Source organism: Prunus dulcis, chromosome 2 (assembly GCF_902201215.1).
Source record: "Prunus dulcis chromosome 2, ALMONDv2, whole genome shotgun sequence".
In the NCBI taxonomy this organism is placed as follows: Eukaryota; Viridiplantae; Streptophyta; class Magnoliopsida; order Rosales; family Rosaceae; genus Prunus; species Prunus dulcis.
In genome coordinates this window covers 14,028,359-14,045,294 of record NC_047651.1, presented here as the reverse complement: position 1 = coordinate 14,045,294, position 16,936 = coordinate 14,028,359, and positions in this window count along the sequence as shown.

Genomic DNA, 16,936 nt, shown 5'->3' with positions numbered 1-16,936 from the left:
GTGCTTGAAAAATATCTCATTTGTTTACCCACATTGGAGAACTCCAAGTAATATGCTTGGACTTTGGTGCTCCCAAGTAGCTAGCCCAAATGGGCCTTGTGGACCTCTATAACTTTCCACACAACAATCCCTCGTGTAAGTCCATAAACCACATGACTTGGATTCATGTTAGCTTAGTAGGTGATTGACATATGAAAAATGTATTATTGGCTTGGCATGGCATGCACACTATTTCTATATTTATTTAATGAATTAATTCCCAAAATATAGCTTGGATTAACGCATAACAACTTTATATGTTATATTGGGCTTTAAATGTCTTTGGACTTCTTGTGACTTTTTTGGGCCTCAACATATATCAGACATAAAATAAAACAACACACTGCTACTACACCACACAAACAAATTCTTAGTATTGGAATTTTAAAAAGGTTTTAAAAAATTAACCGTTTCGATTTGTGTAATTATTTTAGTTCTTTTATTTTCTTTATTGTAGAGGTTATAAATTTAATTTTTAGGTTTTGTTTCTAATTTAATGTGGTGTAGTTTACATGTTCTTGGATGCCATAAAATGCCACTCCTCCTTCATATTTGAAATACAACCATATAACACAAATACTACTACAATACCACACACCACAATCACCACCACAATATGATTCTCTCTTCCTATACATTTCATACTTTCTCTACATATATTATTATTTTTGGGCAACGATTCTGTGATTTGGAGACATATATTCGATTGTGAACGTGCTCATAAAGGACCTTGAGCCTGCGTATTGAGGGTCGTATCTTGGAGTCTTATAGACCGTCAGTATCTGAACGCAAGGAGGCTAGAAAGGTTTTAGAACATTGTCCTTGACGTGCTTCACTATACCAAATCTGCTTTCATAATCTTAATTTATTGTACTTTTATCTACCTATTATTTGTTTCTTTAGTTTTACTTTACCTTAAAAAAGATTTCCAATCTATTTAGTATATTATTTATATTATAAACAGTTTTGCTTTTGACTTTTACTGAAAGAGAAAAACTATAATTTTTATAACACTTAGCAATATCAAGTTTTCAACAATTACATGCCATTAAGTTCATCTGGAAAATCACAACAATAACAGTGCGTTCATCCTATCAAACAGTACCATGCTATTAAGGTCATGTTCAAATTGAGCACAATAACATAGTAGCAACAAGATTTTGAAAAAAAAAAAAAAAAAGCTTATTATCACAAAACGTCCTTAAGGTTTATGAAACTATAAGATTGCATCCTTAATTTTTTTTTTTTTTTTTTTTGGTCATTCGTGGTCCTCAAGATTAGTATGCATGATCACAAATGGTCTCTACCGTTAGGTTCCGTCAAAAACTCCGTTAGTTTGCTGACGTGGCATATATATATATATCACAAAACATCCTTAAGGTCCGTTAGTTTGCTGACGTGGCATATATATATATCTCAAAACATCCTTGAGGTCCGTTAGTTTGCTGACGTGGCATATATATATCACAAAACATCCTTGAGGTTCACACACCTATCACAAATGGTCCTTATGAAAAATTTTATTTTTTTAAATTTAAAATTCATAAAATTTTTGCTTTCTTTTTAAAATTTTATGAATTATAATTATTTTAAATATATATTAAAATTTAAATGTGACACTATATTATTGTAGTTGTGGGCTCCATATATATGCCACATCAACAAACTAATGAAGTTTTTAAAAAATAATTTAAAATTCATAAAATTTAAAAATGAAAAAAACTAAAAGTTTAGGGTTCATAAATGGTCCTTAGGATTAAATCCTTCTATAAATGGTTTTTTTCATTTATAAATAATTTTAAAAAGAAAACCAAAATTTTATGAATTTTAAATTAAAAAATAAAAAAAATTGTAGGGACCATTTGTGATAAATGTGTAAACCTCAGGGATGTTTTGTGATATATATGTATGCCACATCAGCAAACTAACGGAGTTTTTGATAGAACCTAACGGTAGGGACCATTTGTGATTGCACATACTAACCTTGAGGACCATAAGTGACACAAAAAAAACATTAAGGATGCAATCTGATAGTTTCGTAAACCTTAGGAACGGTTTGTGATAATAAGCAAAAAATAATAATAATAATAGAGAAACATCTCAAAAAACAGATCAGATGTCAAAAACAGGATCAATAACACTAAATTGAACAAGAAAGATAAACGTTTCATCAAAAGCTAAACATGCATACCTCAAAATCAACTAAAATCCGAAGAAAAGAAAAGAGTTGAATCAAAAAGCTAAAAAACCACAATCATGCACCAATAGGACAAATTGAAGATCAAAAACAAAAAACTAATCAAAACGTCTTGTGCATGACAATAAACATTAAAAATTTAGAGTTGAATAAATTCGGAAAAAAGGTATAAAAACTCACTGGCTTGGAATAGAACAAAAATAATCCGTAAAATCCGAAAAAACTTCAAAATTTGGAGAATCTAACTTTTCTCATGATTTCATAACTCAAAATCCAACTAGAAACGACAATCGCAGCTCACAGAAGAACATAATGTGCACGAAAATCCTACAACGCAATATCAATTAAAAAATCAACAAGAACTGAACTAATAGTAGCAGAAATCGCACTTGAACTTCTGTTCATATATAGAAATCACACCTGAAATCATAGAAATCAAAACTAGACCTCCCAAACAATGAAGAATGAAGGAGCTGCATTTGAACAAATGAGTTGCGTTCGAACGACAGAAACCAAAGAAATTGAAAATTAATGACAATGGCAATAAAGTAAATTCATATGTTAGGGCAATTAAGACAGCTTGTGGATTTTATTTCTTTAACTTTAACCCAGCTGGCAAGATGTGGCTTCGTTCTATAAATTTCACGACACAGGAACAAAAGGGAAATTTCATATATAAAATATTAATAAATTCATAACAGGTGGCTGATTTTAGAAAATTCGATAAATAAGAATATCTTTATAATAATGATGGTAGAAGTGGGTATGTATACATAAAATGCTTTAAAAAAACTAATTTAGGTGGTTCTGATAAAACAGTGGTAGGCCTTTTTTCTTTACGTGGACTACTTGTGTTTAACCCATTACTTTAATTTGGATCACAAACATTTTAGATTAGATCACAACTTTCATTTTGGATTTACCTTCACTTTTCAACTAGTGTTAAACTTTAGGCGATTTGCCCCCCTAAACTTGTACTTAATTTTTATTTTACCCTTTCTATTTACTTTTTTATATATATAAAATTAAGGATATGAACGTTTTTTTTTGTTGCCAATTCTCCCTGTCGTCTAAATCCTCAACATTTAATCTAATTTTCAATTATATCATTTAAAAAATACAAATTTTTTTGAAAAAAATTGAAGGAAAATAGGGAAAACAAATTCACGAGACCTACTGAACCGAACCTAGCGCCAACGTTCCCCCCAACTCGAAGAACCCAGCCCTCCTTCCCATCCATCTCCCTCCTCCTCCTCCTTTTCTCCTTCGATCTGCCCCACCCTCCCCCTCTAATCTCTATGTCACCATCCTCAACTCTCTCTCTCTCTCTCTCTCTCTCTCTCTCTCTCTCTCTCTCTCTCTCTCCTCCTGCAACCCCATCGACCAAAGACCCCCTGATGCACCCCCTCACCAACTCAACATCACAGGCATCCACTTCCTCGACCCCAAGGTCTAAAATATCGATGATATCGGAAATATCGATGGTCCAAAAATATGGAAATTTCGATGGAAATATCGGGATATTATCGATATCGATAAAAATTGAATAAAAACCACGAAAATTGTAAGAAAAACTTGGAAATTTTCATTGAAACTTTGGAGAATGTTTATTTAGTCAATTATCTATGAGTTTATCACAAAAAATTAGAAGGAAATGCATTCCATGATGGATTTAACTAATTTTAAGTTGATTATACAGCAAGCGGGCAAACACTATGAGTGTAAAAAATATGTAATAATTAATGAAAAAAGATTAAATACACCGTAATCATTTATATATAATGATTTACTATAATATTGTACACTTTATACATTGCATGGTAAGATACATGAGTGACTTAGTACCACATAGAGTTCCTACGAGGTTTAAAATTTTTACTATCTTCATCATCTCTATGTGTAAAATAAGTGTATTGTGAAGAGTAGTCATCAAATGATAAATCCCCAAAATAATTTTGCATGTAATTGTTAACATACCACCCATATAAATATAAATATTTTAGCATATTATCACAAAAACATAAGTGATATGGTGTTTAAGGTGTTGGAGGAGTAAAATGGGAGGGGTTCATATCCCCTTTGTGCTTTTTTCTCCCCTTTTTTCCTTTTTTTTTTAAAAAACTTTTTTTTTCCTTCACATCGATATTTTCGATATTTTAGCGATATTACACCGATATTTTGATAAAATATTGCTGAAATGTGAGCAAAATTATCGACATCGATATTTTCCGATATTATCGTCGATATTGTCGATATTTATACGATATGTACATGGATATGTTCCGAAATATCCGTGATTCGAAAAAACCGAAATATGCTCGATATTTCCTCGATATTATCGATATTTCAGACTATGCTCGACCCATCCCCTAATCCTGCCTTCCCCGACCTTTTTCCTCTATATCTTCCTCTCTCTCATCCTCTGTATTTATCTCTACCTAAATTGTCACCATACAACCACCCTCCCCACCCTCGATCCACCCCGAACCTAGACCCATCCCCCATCCCCCAGCCCTCGCCTCCTCCCCTCGAAGATCCACCCCCAGACCTAGACCCATCCCTTCCCTCCACCCCAGCAGTGGCAATAGATCCCTACTTCCACCCCTCACCCACATAACCCAGCCTGCAACCCACCTACAGAGAGAGAGAGAATATTATTTCAATTTTTAAAACTTTTTATTTATTTTTAATGTACGAAATGACCTTATTTCTCATATTTAATGGCAAATTGGATGAAATGTTGCAGATTCAGACGGTATGAGGGAAATTAGCAAAAAAAGAGTTCATATCCTTAATTTTGTAGAAAAAAAATTTAAAGGTAAATCGAAAGTTATGTACAAGTTCAGGGGGCAAATCAACAGTTAAGCGTTAAACTTTATCATAACAATTTTTAGTAGTTAAAATGGAAAAAAGTCTTAGATTTATTATTTAATCTCAAATTTCTGTGACGAAGTTTTTGAATGCATGCCATGTCAGTACAGTTATTTGGTCATGCATGAGGTCATCTTGATGACCTAATGAGATTGCCTCATGACCTTCTAAGTCAAAACTTGATGGTTTGGGGATTTTGGGCAATTATTGACTCGATAAATTTTGGGTTAGGTTACAATATGCTATTTCAATAATTCACTCTATCAAGTCATAATCAAGAAAGATCGCAGAAACAGAGTGTGAAAAAAAAAAAAAATTTGGAAAAAATTTTGGGTTAGGTTAGCTAGTGTGAAACGTGGTATATATAGTTTGAACCCACAAAAAGTGGATCGTGGATCGCGGATCGCCAGCTCCATGAACGAAACTCACATGTGGATTACTTGCGATGTTAGAATGGTTGAAATCATTTGACCCCCAAAAACTACGGAAAAAGAAGAAGAAGAATCATTGACATCAAATATATATATAGGGATTCAATAAATATTTATACTTCTTCATCTTCTTCTTTCTAGGATTGCTACAGAACAAAGTCATTTATACTCAGAGCCACTTGTTGTGCAGGGTGCAATATGATGGTAAGTATAATCAATACAAAACAAACTTATAAGAAGGGTAGGCCATTTGTACATGACTATTCTCAACTGTTGATATATATGGGGCTTTCATTACGTGTCTTACATACATCAATGGTTGTCAACTTTTTTAATTTCTATATTTCTCCTTTCTTTTTTTTTGTACATACATATGATATGTATGTGGTTGGCCGATGATTTTCTATCTGAAAAGAGAACCCATCTGTTTTCCAAAGCCATATTTATATTTTTAATCTTTTCAACTCAAGAAAGTTCTCAAATATGTTTTTTGGTTTCCTCCATATAAAAGATTGATTATTTTGATTTTACACATGAATCGAAAGACTAGCGTGTATACCTTTCGATCAAATTTGGATACTGAATGCTAATTTAGTTTTCAAGAAAAGGGCAAAAGAAAACAAGTTCTATTGTATGAGGAGAAGTACTGCTGCAAAGCCAAATAAATATGTTATACGTGACATGCTTTTTTGAATTAATTGCACAGCAAAAAAATTGTCATTGAGGTGCAGATGAGAAGCAGAAAACATCGTGCCAAGGCCATGAAGATAGCTGCTGTTATTGATCTATTTCTTTAAAAAAGGAATATCAACCTTGTCGTCCACCCATATTATAGACTGTGTATAAGTTAAACCATATTATCATACTCCAGTACCATTTTACAATTTCTCCGAACCCACACTGCTCAAGATTCACATAGATGAGTTTCCATAACCTATTTTTTAAGGTAGAATTCTAGGACTGCATTGGTTTAAAAAAATAAAAATTAAATTGTGGAGGAGTGCATGAACAGCTTCCAAATTAAATAAGTCAATTTTTATATGGCAACTAGTCATGACAGATCTTTAATTTAGATTTCCTTTTTCTTAAATTCTATCTCCTGAGGGCAACAAGTCAATGTACAATGAATGAGCCTGGCTAGAACAGATTTTTCTTTTTTACTTTGGTTGAACATGTGATGCTTCATAATATTCTAATAATACTACTCTTGCTTACACACTAGCTGTGCTGACTTTCATTAGAGTACTACCTATTGTTCACTTGTCACTATAAGAATTGACATGTAAATACAGTCTTAAATCAAATTAGCAAAAATTAATTAACTAAATTTTTTGACTTATTCTCATAGGACAGCGCACGTTGAACCCACAAAACGTGAATCGATCCCCAAACTTGTTCCCTTAAACTCAATTAGTGAAGATAATCACGTGTAGGCTTAGCTGCCGCTGCCATTCTAGAAGGGTTGACATTATAAAAACGACACTCAACTTCACATTCTTATTACAGCATTAGAACATCCATACGTTCTTCTTGGAAACCCCAAAGTTTAATTTTGTTCAGTATACTAGCAGACAATATGAAGGTAGATCACTTCTCCCAGAAACATGCAATTTATATATGTTCTCTCTTAATCTCTTGAGTTTGTATCGTTTTATTTTCTGGGGAAAAGGAAAGAAGGCGCAGCATGTCCTATTTAGTCCATGGTTTGATTCTGACACATTTGTTTCGTTGGATGCATGACCTACAGCAAAAGATAACCATTGAGGCGCCGATTCGATGTGATAAGTGTCGGTCCAAGGCCATGAAGATAGCTGTTGCGGAAGATGGTGCCCTTCATACTTTGAAACTATATTCTTTCATATTAATGGGAGATTTGTTTAATCAGTTCGATAATTTGTTTATGAATTATAATGTTGCAGGTGTAATATCAGTGGCTTTCCAGGGACCCAACAGAGACAAAATGGTGATAACTGGAGATGGAGTTGATGCTGCGGACATGGCGAAGTCGTTGAGGAAGAAGCTTGGCTACGCAGACTTGGTGAGTGTCGAAGAAATAACTGAAAAGGAAGCTGAACAGGAAAAGAAAGCCGAAAATGCACATGCAAGACCACAACCTTGTTCTCACCATCCTCAGTTGGAATTCTACATCCATGATCCACCATCAACGTTTATGTGCACCATTTTGTGATATGTACAATGGCCAGATTAATGTTCTCTTGTGAAACAGATTCTCTTAATGTACGGTATTAGATTGATGGTTTGACAACATATCATGTTTAGTATTTGAGAGAGCTTATTATTTTAAGATAGTTGTCGAGTGAGCTTGTAATATCTCAAATTCCATATTGATAATGCTTTGGGGAGATCTCATCAGATACTTAAGAAACACTTAGGAATTTCAAAGTGTTAGCTGAAGTTGACTTCTAGATTCTCAAATTGTTAAACCTTACTACCCAAGATATGTAAGTTCTTAATAAGTTATAAAACCAATATAGTAATTAAACTTGTTCAACCATGGAGTCGAATAAAACAATCACAAAAAGAAAGAGAGATCTTCTCCTAGAAACCAATTCTTTCTGCTCAAACAGTAAAAAATTTGATTTCCTGCGTTGACGCCATCCTGGCGTTAGTGGTGACGTCATAGCCCTTAGGCAAGAGGGCGGGCTGATTTTGTCTTGGTCCTTGCCTGGATAGGTGGAACCCATCTCTTGCCTTGGCAAGACTTGACCGCTAAAAACACTTTTGGGAGCCGAGGGGGCCTCTTGCCTGGGCTGGTAGGGAGCGGTGGAAATGCTCGAAGTAACAGAAGTTATTTTAATTTGATAGAAATGAGATACTGTCTTTGAATTGCTTTGAAGTGAAACAATAAGGATAAAATTGACCAAATTGAAATGACATGGAACAAAATAATAAAAGAGACAAACTAGACCAAAAGTGACTTTTTTTGCCTTTAATATACATAATAAGCTAAACAATACTTGAGCTAACAGAAAATGCATGTGAAAAGGAAGTACACCTGTACTTCGAGATAGAGAAAGATAATAAATAAACAATCCAAAAAATAAAAAAATAAAAAACAAATCGTGGGGTCGTGTTCGTGTATGGTTGACTACAAATCTTATTAAATACACCAGCCGAGAAAAACAAAGTTTAAGCAAATATCAATTGAACAATTAAAAAAAGACTACATTATTAGTTATAGTCAGACGCCACAGTGTGTTTGGGAGAGAAACAAAGATGATTTGTTTTGCAAAGGAATTGTAGCACAAGTAATTAAGTATTCCTGTAATAAAATTACGGCATTGTTCCGAACTAGTTTTTAAAGCTTAGCCTGTCCTTTACACTTAAGGAATTCCCAACTATTAAACATTATTCAATAAATAATTCAACACGGCAAGAAAAAAAGAAGAAGTTGTTATTAGCACATGATGTCACATTTGAATTTTTTATAATCCCATTTTCGTAGTAGCATTGATGAAATTAAAATAAATCAAGAATAGATAAAAGAAGACACCAAGATAACTATTTTATATAGTGCTCCCCCAAAAAATGTAAGGAAAAATATTATATTAATATATTTTATATAGTGCTTCAGCTTGCGATTCAGTGAATAAGGCTACTTAGTTAGATCGACGACTAAGCTCATTTGTATAAACACACTTGCCTAATCCTTGACGACATATCCCAATTTTTATACTAGTTACTCATCCTTATTTCAATAATATATTATCGTCATTCTCTCAAAATAACAAAACATACATTGAAAAAAAACACCTACTACAAATTTAAATTATATATAAACCTATTGGTAATAGGCCAAAAACTCTAAACATGGGAGAGAGAGAGAGAGAGAGAGAGAGAGAGAGAGAGAGAGAGAGAGAGAGAACTCTAGCAAGAGAAAACTCTAAAAACGTGGGGGTTATTGGCTTCTCTTGCCATTTGGGCCAGTTTGTTGGTTGTGCATGGTTGTTTTGTTTGTCTTCTTTTTGCAGATTCAGAGCTCTTGCTTTAGATCTACTTCATATCTTGGTGGTTCATTTTGTTGAGCAAATAATTCCTTTTACTTTAGATAAATACAATGATGGATGTGTCAAACACTCACACACAGAGAAAATAACCGAGCACAAATGACACAAGTATTTATAGAGGTTCAGAAATTTGCCTACATCCTCTTGGTGATCTCCTTGAGAAATTTCACTAAGGAAGATAGGTTACAATTTTGATTTCTCTCACACCCCTTGCTCAACACTTTGATGCACTTGTAAACTCTCTCACACTTGGTTTTCTCTTTTCTCACTCTAGCTTCCAGCCACACTTCTTGTCTTGCATCTGTTTCCCTTTAATAATGCTGGTATAAATATGCCTTTGAACCTAGGAGGAAGCTTCCTATTGTTGCACATTCAACCTTCAGCCACCCCCACATAGATCCAGAGTTAGGGGAACCAAAAAGCAAGTCAGCAAAGGCTGCACCCCTTAACTTCAGCCACCTTATCTAGAACCAAAGAGTAGGAAGCCTTTGAAACAAATGAACAAACAACCACAAGTGCTATCCCAGCTCTCCCAGTAGATTGCCAACCTCCCTTGAACTCATAATTCCCTTGAACTCATAACTGACTAAGGTGGTCCTTGCAATTAGGTAAGCACATGAAAAAGAGTCTTGAAAACGTGTCGAAAACAAAACAGCACGACTGAAAGACCGGTGGCTTTGAAGCAGGTTCATTGGCATGCATTTAGACTTAAAATGACCGGTGGCAAATAGAGGCTCACTGGTCGCTTTCTGGCGATTTTTCAAGCCTTCCACTCTGTTTCAAAATGACTGGTCGCTTCTACTCGTCGACCAGTCGCTTTTCCTCTGAAAACATGCATCCTAATTTTAGGTGAGCCAATTTTTTCCAACAATTTTAACTTGTGATTTGGAGATAAATAAAGGTCTTGAGTGGCTGTTGGTGGTGCTCTCGATCTTGGTGGAGGTAGCGACTGCTATGTTACTCACAATTGTAAAGTCCAATTAGTAGTATAGCAAGACAAAAACGAGGTCATACCCATGAGGATTGAGAAATTCAAATAAATTATGTGCTTAGATTACCCAATTCTAGAAACAAGAACTTAAGTCTAACATAAATTTTAAAGTGAGATTGAGTTTGAAAGTAAAATAAAATTGGAATTTGAAGTGAGAGTGCTTGTGATTGTGAAAACAAACGAACAAAATGAAATTGCAAACGAAAGCAAGTTGATAGTATGAAAATTGTATTAGCATTTCCTAGACTCTAGCATAGGTCGGGAATTAGGGTGTGAATATCTTTTACTGGATGTTTTGGCGCAACACATTCAATCCCAGATTTTCAAAGTGTGACTTGATCGATATGAGGAAATTGATTTCAGGTAAATCATGACATAATCATGCATTCATTATAGGATTCTTAGTTGGAATTATTTTCACTCAAGTATTTTTGTGTTAATTCTATTTTTAATCGGATCAGATTTTATCTCTTGATATTACATAGTTGGACTCTATTTTGATTTAAGTTAAAATATTATGTTTTCATTATTCTTGACTTGGATAGCACGTTCTATTGGTTTCGTTGGGCCAATCTTGTTATATTTAGTTTCCTTGTATAAGGATTGATTGGAGTAAAAGGTATTTGTAATAGTGCATCAGCTTGCAACTTTAATATAGGATTCTAAGAATCAAATCTCATCTATTGCAAGAGATTGATCACATGGTTGGTGGACTTCTCTTACAAATAGGAGAACATGTCTATATAAAAAATATGGCGTGTCTTTCTTTAAGAAACACAGCTTTCCGATTTTGTTTGAGCATATAGAATTTTCAAGAGAAAGCTGATGTGTATATTTTTGAGATAAGTAATCAAGTGTTCCATGTTTACTTGGTGATTTATCAAATCCTTTCATCATTCATATTGCATTTAAATGCATGTCGGTGACTCATATAGTTGGGGCCACCAAGACCGTGGTGGTGGTTTTCCTCCGGTGAGCTTGAAGCAATTGTGACCAATATTGCTTTTAACATAAGGAGTGTCGAAGATCATCCCATGACAAAAGTTGAGTTACGAAGAAGTTGGTAAATATTATCTAGAATGTGTCTAGGATAAGTGTGTGAGTACTTCTTGTAATCATTGTTCAATAGTGGATTTGTGTTGAACTGAGTAGTCCCATGGATTTTCCCCAGACGTGGGGGTTTACCACATAAAATAATTCTCTGTGTGTTCATTTATTATATGCTCAACACGTTTCAGGATTGATAAGCCATATCAATCTTGCTACCGAAGTTTATTTTTTGTTTATTGATTATAATCTTAAATTGGCCTATTCACCCCCTCTAGGCATTTTTGGTCATCCTACATGTAATTTCACAAGTAAACAAGTGTAACAAAGAGTGGTATTAAGGGTTGAAAAATATATTTGGAGACTAGGGCATTCGATTCACTATAACAATCCAATTCTAGGTTATAAGGATTCAAGTGACAAATCTAATTCAGATTCAAAGACTGATTCTAGCTAAAGTAAGATCAAGCCATGGTGTCTAGTCCTAACCTTGTATTCATAATTCACTAATTAGATCCTTTGTTGTTAAACATAAATTGAGCAATAGAAATCCAACAAGTATAGAAGAATTTTTTAAAGAACTAACAACCAAACATGTATCTAATCCCTGTTTTCGAATGTCCATACATACTCTTCATATTCATAGTTCAATTGAAACAAAAGCACATGGTGTCTACTTTAGTTTCAACCAAAATACACAAACTTGAATGGTAGCTAGGCATTCCAATTAGCATATAGGCAGGTTGGCATAATGAATATGAATATGAACATGAATCATGAATCAAACTTCAAATTTATAAACCCAGAATATTTAGGTTATATCGAAGCCCTAGTTATGGATTTAGCTACTCATAATGGGAAAGAAACTTAAATAGAAATGAGAAAACATAATGAATGCAATAAGAGTAGAGAAACCTTTTTTATGAAGTTCTTGTGGTGTCCAATGCTTCTCCAAGAGTTTCTCCACGTCTAATGGTTCTCCAAGAGCTTCCCCACATCTCAAATGATGTATGAAGGTTAAGGAGGGGATTTGGGATGAGTCTGGGTGAGTGGTGATGGCTAAGAAAGAGAAAATGCGTAGGGAAAGGGAAGAAAGTGTTTGGGAAATGATGGGAGTGTGGAGGATGGATAGAGTGGTTTGTGGGAGTGTGAATCCTAGGATGTGGTTCATCTTTTGGTATGGAATGGAAATGGTATTTATAGGGAGAAGGAAGTGAGAAATCTGAATTGAGTATGGCTTCCGCCTACAACACCCACTTCACCAACCTTACCTAATACACAAATGCAAAAGAAAATCAGTTTTTTTTTTTTTTTTGGCTGTTGCACTTCACCAACAAATCCCACCAGAAACCATAGCTCATGCATAGCTCATCTTGACCAAGCAACAATTAGCTCATCCTTAGGTCAACATGACTAGCAACTTCATGGGCTCACGAATTGGGCTTCCCTTAAGCAACTAATAACTTTGAGCCGTCCATCTTGCAGTGCAGAATGTAATCTTTCCAACCAAATGTTATTTGGGCCAATCCAAGGTTGGAGGAAGGAGTTTAGGCCAAAACAAATTGCTAGCTCGGTTTGCACGTTTTTGCATTTTTTTGCACATTTTCCTATCCAAAGCCACCATTGCTACCTAAAGCTCAATGAAAAAAATGATAAACACAAAATAGATTAAAAGCAAAAGTTTAACTAAAAATCATAATCAAATCATAAGTTAGAATGGTACAAAATGATATATAATTATGCACTGATCATCGACGTCAATGTCGATGAATGTAGCACATGTTGCTATGATGATGTGTTTTGTGTTGTTGAAGCAATTATCGTGAAACACCATTGTCGCCATAATATAGTTACAGTTTTGGCCCACATATACAAGGATTTGACTCCAGTTCATTTTGGGAATTACAAAAAAGGAAATTGTTGAATTGTGTGGATGGGGTTTAGCCAGTATGGCATTATGAGTCTCTTCAATTGTCGAAGAGGATGTGGAGTGGTAATCTTGTTTCTTTGTTTGTTCTTTAAAAATGTATTGTGTTTTGTATTTTAGTTTTCGTCTTTCGATACGGATTTACCGTTCTTGCCACTACGCAGTGGATCTGTATTTTAAGTCTTAAGTACAAATGCTTTTTGCTGCTAAATCGAGGATTTAAGTCTTTTTTTATATATATTTAGGCGTAATTCTATCAAGATCAAATCAACATATTGTTGTCTTGGATCATTGGATGTACTCATCTCCACCACTATGGCTGCTTTATACTTTATTATGTTTCATCAATATTTACTATTGCTTTTTTATAATAAAAAAGCATATATATATATATATACACCCAATTACATTTATTACAAAAACAAAACATTATTTATTATTCATTAATGAATTCAAACTTGAAAATTAACTGATAAAATTGACACACTAATCGGGACATCTCCGCAACATGACTTCAAATACAATATCTCTCTATTTTTAGGACCCATGCATAACCGGCATTTCAATTACAACAGATAATATATCATCCCTAAGGAACCCTTTTGAAGGGTCATTTAAAATTCGCAACGGCATAAAATCTAGCCAACCAAAAGTGTTGTCCGAGGACACGAACCAGTGTTTGCCTGAAAACAGAAAAATCAAATTTGTAGAGATTTTTCAGGTGAGACCAATGAATTGATAAGTATATAATTAGGAAGATACAAAAATAGGTACCTGTTCGTTCAATATGGTGTAAATTAAAGGCTCGATCCACTACCCGAAGCTTGAATTCTACATAAACGCTGGGAAGGGTGTACAAATCATCGGCCGATCGTAGGTAAAGTGACAGTGATACGTCCTTATGTTGCCCGTATCCTTTTGGATAAACACATAGCTGCCTACAATTAGTAGAAAAAATTATCCCTTTTTAAAAAACCCAAAAAAAAAGAAAAAGAAAAAAAGGATATTGACATGGCCAATTAATCTTTGGTATTACTTATTGCGTCATAGAGGTAAAACGTATACATGTACAAAGCACACAAACAGAAGAAGCAATATAAGATACTTATAAAAGTTAGCCACACACCGGCTTGGCAACATAAAATACTTATAAGGGTTAGCCACATACCAGCTCTATTGAGAGTATGAGGCTCCAAAGTCCAAAATGGCGTCGAATTTAAATATAACATGGGTAGTTATGTTATATAAAAGTAGGACTTATTATTTAATTTCGTTTTTAATTTTAATTTTTTTAATATGAAAAAAGTAAATTTATCATATTATTCTCATTTAATTAATAATTTCAATTCTTAATGTTTGAATTAACAAGGATATTTTCTGGTATTTTGAATGTTTCACAATTCTCTGCCTTTTATTTTATATATATATATAGATTAATTTTGGTAAAAATTATTAATTCCTAACCAAAAAAAAAAAAAAAAAGGGGAGGGTCCAACAATTCATCAAGCCCACAAATCAAGTACCCAATATTACTCTCCAACAATTTAATTGAGTGAAAGTGCCATACCATTTTCTTTCTCCAAAAATGATCAGATTTGGACACAAGTGCTCCAGCCCAAATTGTGACGAGAAGTTTACCAAATCATAACGGAAAGGGCTGCTGAACATGGATTTGTGTATCCGGGAAAGAGATTCTGTATATCTCGTCCTCCCACTCGTATTAACAAAAACCTCCGCCCCAAATGTGCAGCAGTCATTCAGAAGGTATCCCTCAGAAGGATGCTCGAAAGTATCGCGGGGAGAAATTTTGCAAAACCAACCTCCGTTTTCACGCGATCAAATCGGCTTAATATTCCGGCACCATCTGCACATACGCCGGCGTGCAAATTCAAAGTTATTAATTAAGTACATGCGTGTCAGTGTGTGTACGTAAATCAGAAATAATATTATAGTAGAGACTTCACCTTCGACGGTAAAATATTTCTGCTGTTTCTGATCAAATACAAACAACCTAAAAGTGGCATAAACGTAGTCCTCTTCACTAATAGCATTGTATTCTGACATCAAAGAACGCGGGGCACTAATACCACTGAACATTGAACTCAAAGAAGGAACGCTTGATTTCGCTGTTGCCAAGTAGAGGGAGATGTAACAATGTCCATTTATCATTTGATTTGGGTAAAGTGACAACCTCCTGCAATACAAACTTACAAGTATAATTATAAATCTTAAGATTTGCCTAAATACAGTGCAAAACTTCGAGTTTATGCATGTATTCATGTATCAAATTATAAAATGAAATAAATCTTGTGATAATAATCAAATGATTATATGGTTTTCGATGAGATTTAAAGAGTAGAGCATTGGGCAGGATATGAATTTATCAACGGATGGGCTAATTAAAGTTATTAGTTCAATAATCTAACAATAATTTTCTTTTGTACTTCTAATTTCTATTGTCTTTTTAGAGATAAAAATCATATAAACTACGCTAGTTCCTCGAGCGCAAAGCTAAATGCTAATTTCCCGTAAGCTTTAGCATAAAACAAATATAGATTAAATGCAACTGAAAAACACATATTATTAAAATGAAAATATGTTCAACAAATAATTGAAAGTGGAATCCCTCCTTCTTTTGCATAAAGGAGAGACGATGTTAGTAGATGACTGGAAAAACCCACCATTTGTGACCGCCAGCTTCAAACGCATTAGATTCGTACTTTTCTGCGAGCGTGGTTGATAATGAGGAGTACGACTTTATTTCTAACTTAAAATGATGTGGTGAAGCGTCTCTTTTGTATATTCTCATCGCTTCAATATCTTTACAAAAAGCAAAAGAAAATTATGGCAGAAAGCTTCAGTGAAACCAAACATGTTTAATTTAGAGTTTCAAACAACTTATTTAATATTTTACTCTATTGGAAATCAAAAGACAAAATGCATGTCATGATTTTATGGAGAACAAAATTGTGAGGACAAAACATACCACGTCTGTTCGCCATTGCAGTCCAGTGCCAACTGACCGCGGATTGGTAGTTCAGTACAGAGGCAGGAGCACCCACACATACATATATACACGAGAGAGAGAGAGAGAGAGAGAGAGAGAGAGAGAGAGAGAGAGAGGAGAGACAAGAAACAATAATTCAAAGGAAGTTGAAAGTTGAATTCTTCTTTATTTGGTCATAGTTGACGGTCTTTGACTATAAGTTTTGTTTACATTCACAAGCAGCCAAAATAAATAATATGTAATATCAATTTGGACAATTAAAAAAAGTTGAAACTTACCCATCCACATATGAATGGCTTGACTAAAATATATTTAAGTACACGGGCCAGACCAAAGTTTATTATCTAAATAGCAATAATTTAAAATTTTAAAAAAAACCACATTATTTGTTATACCTA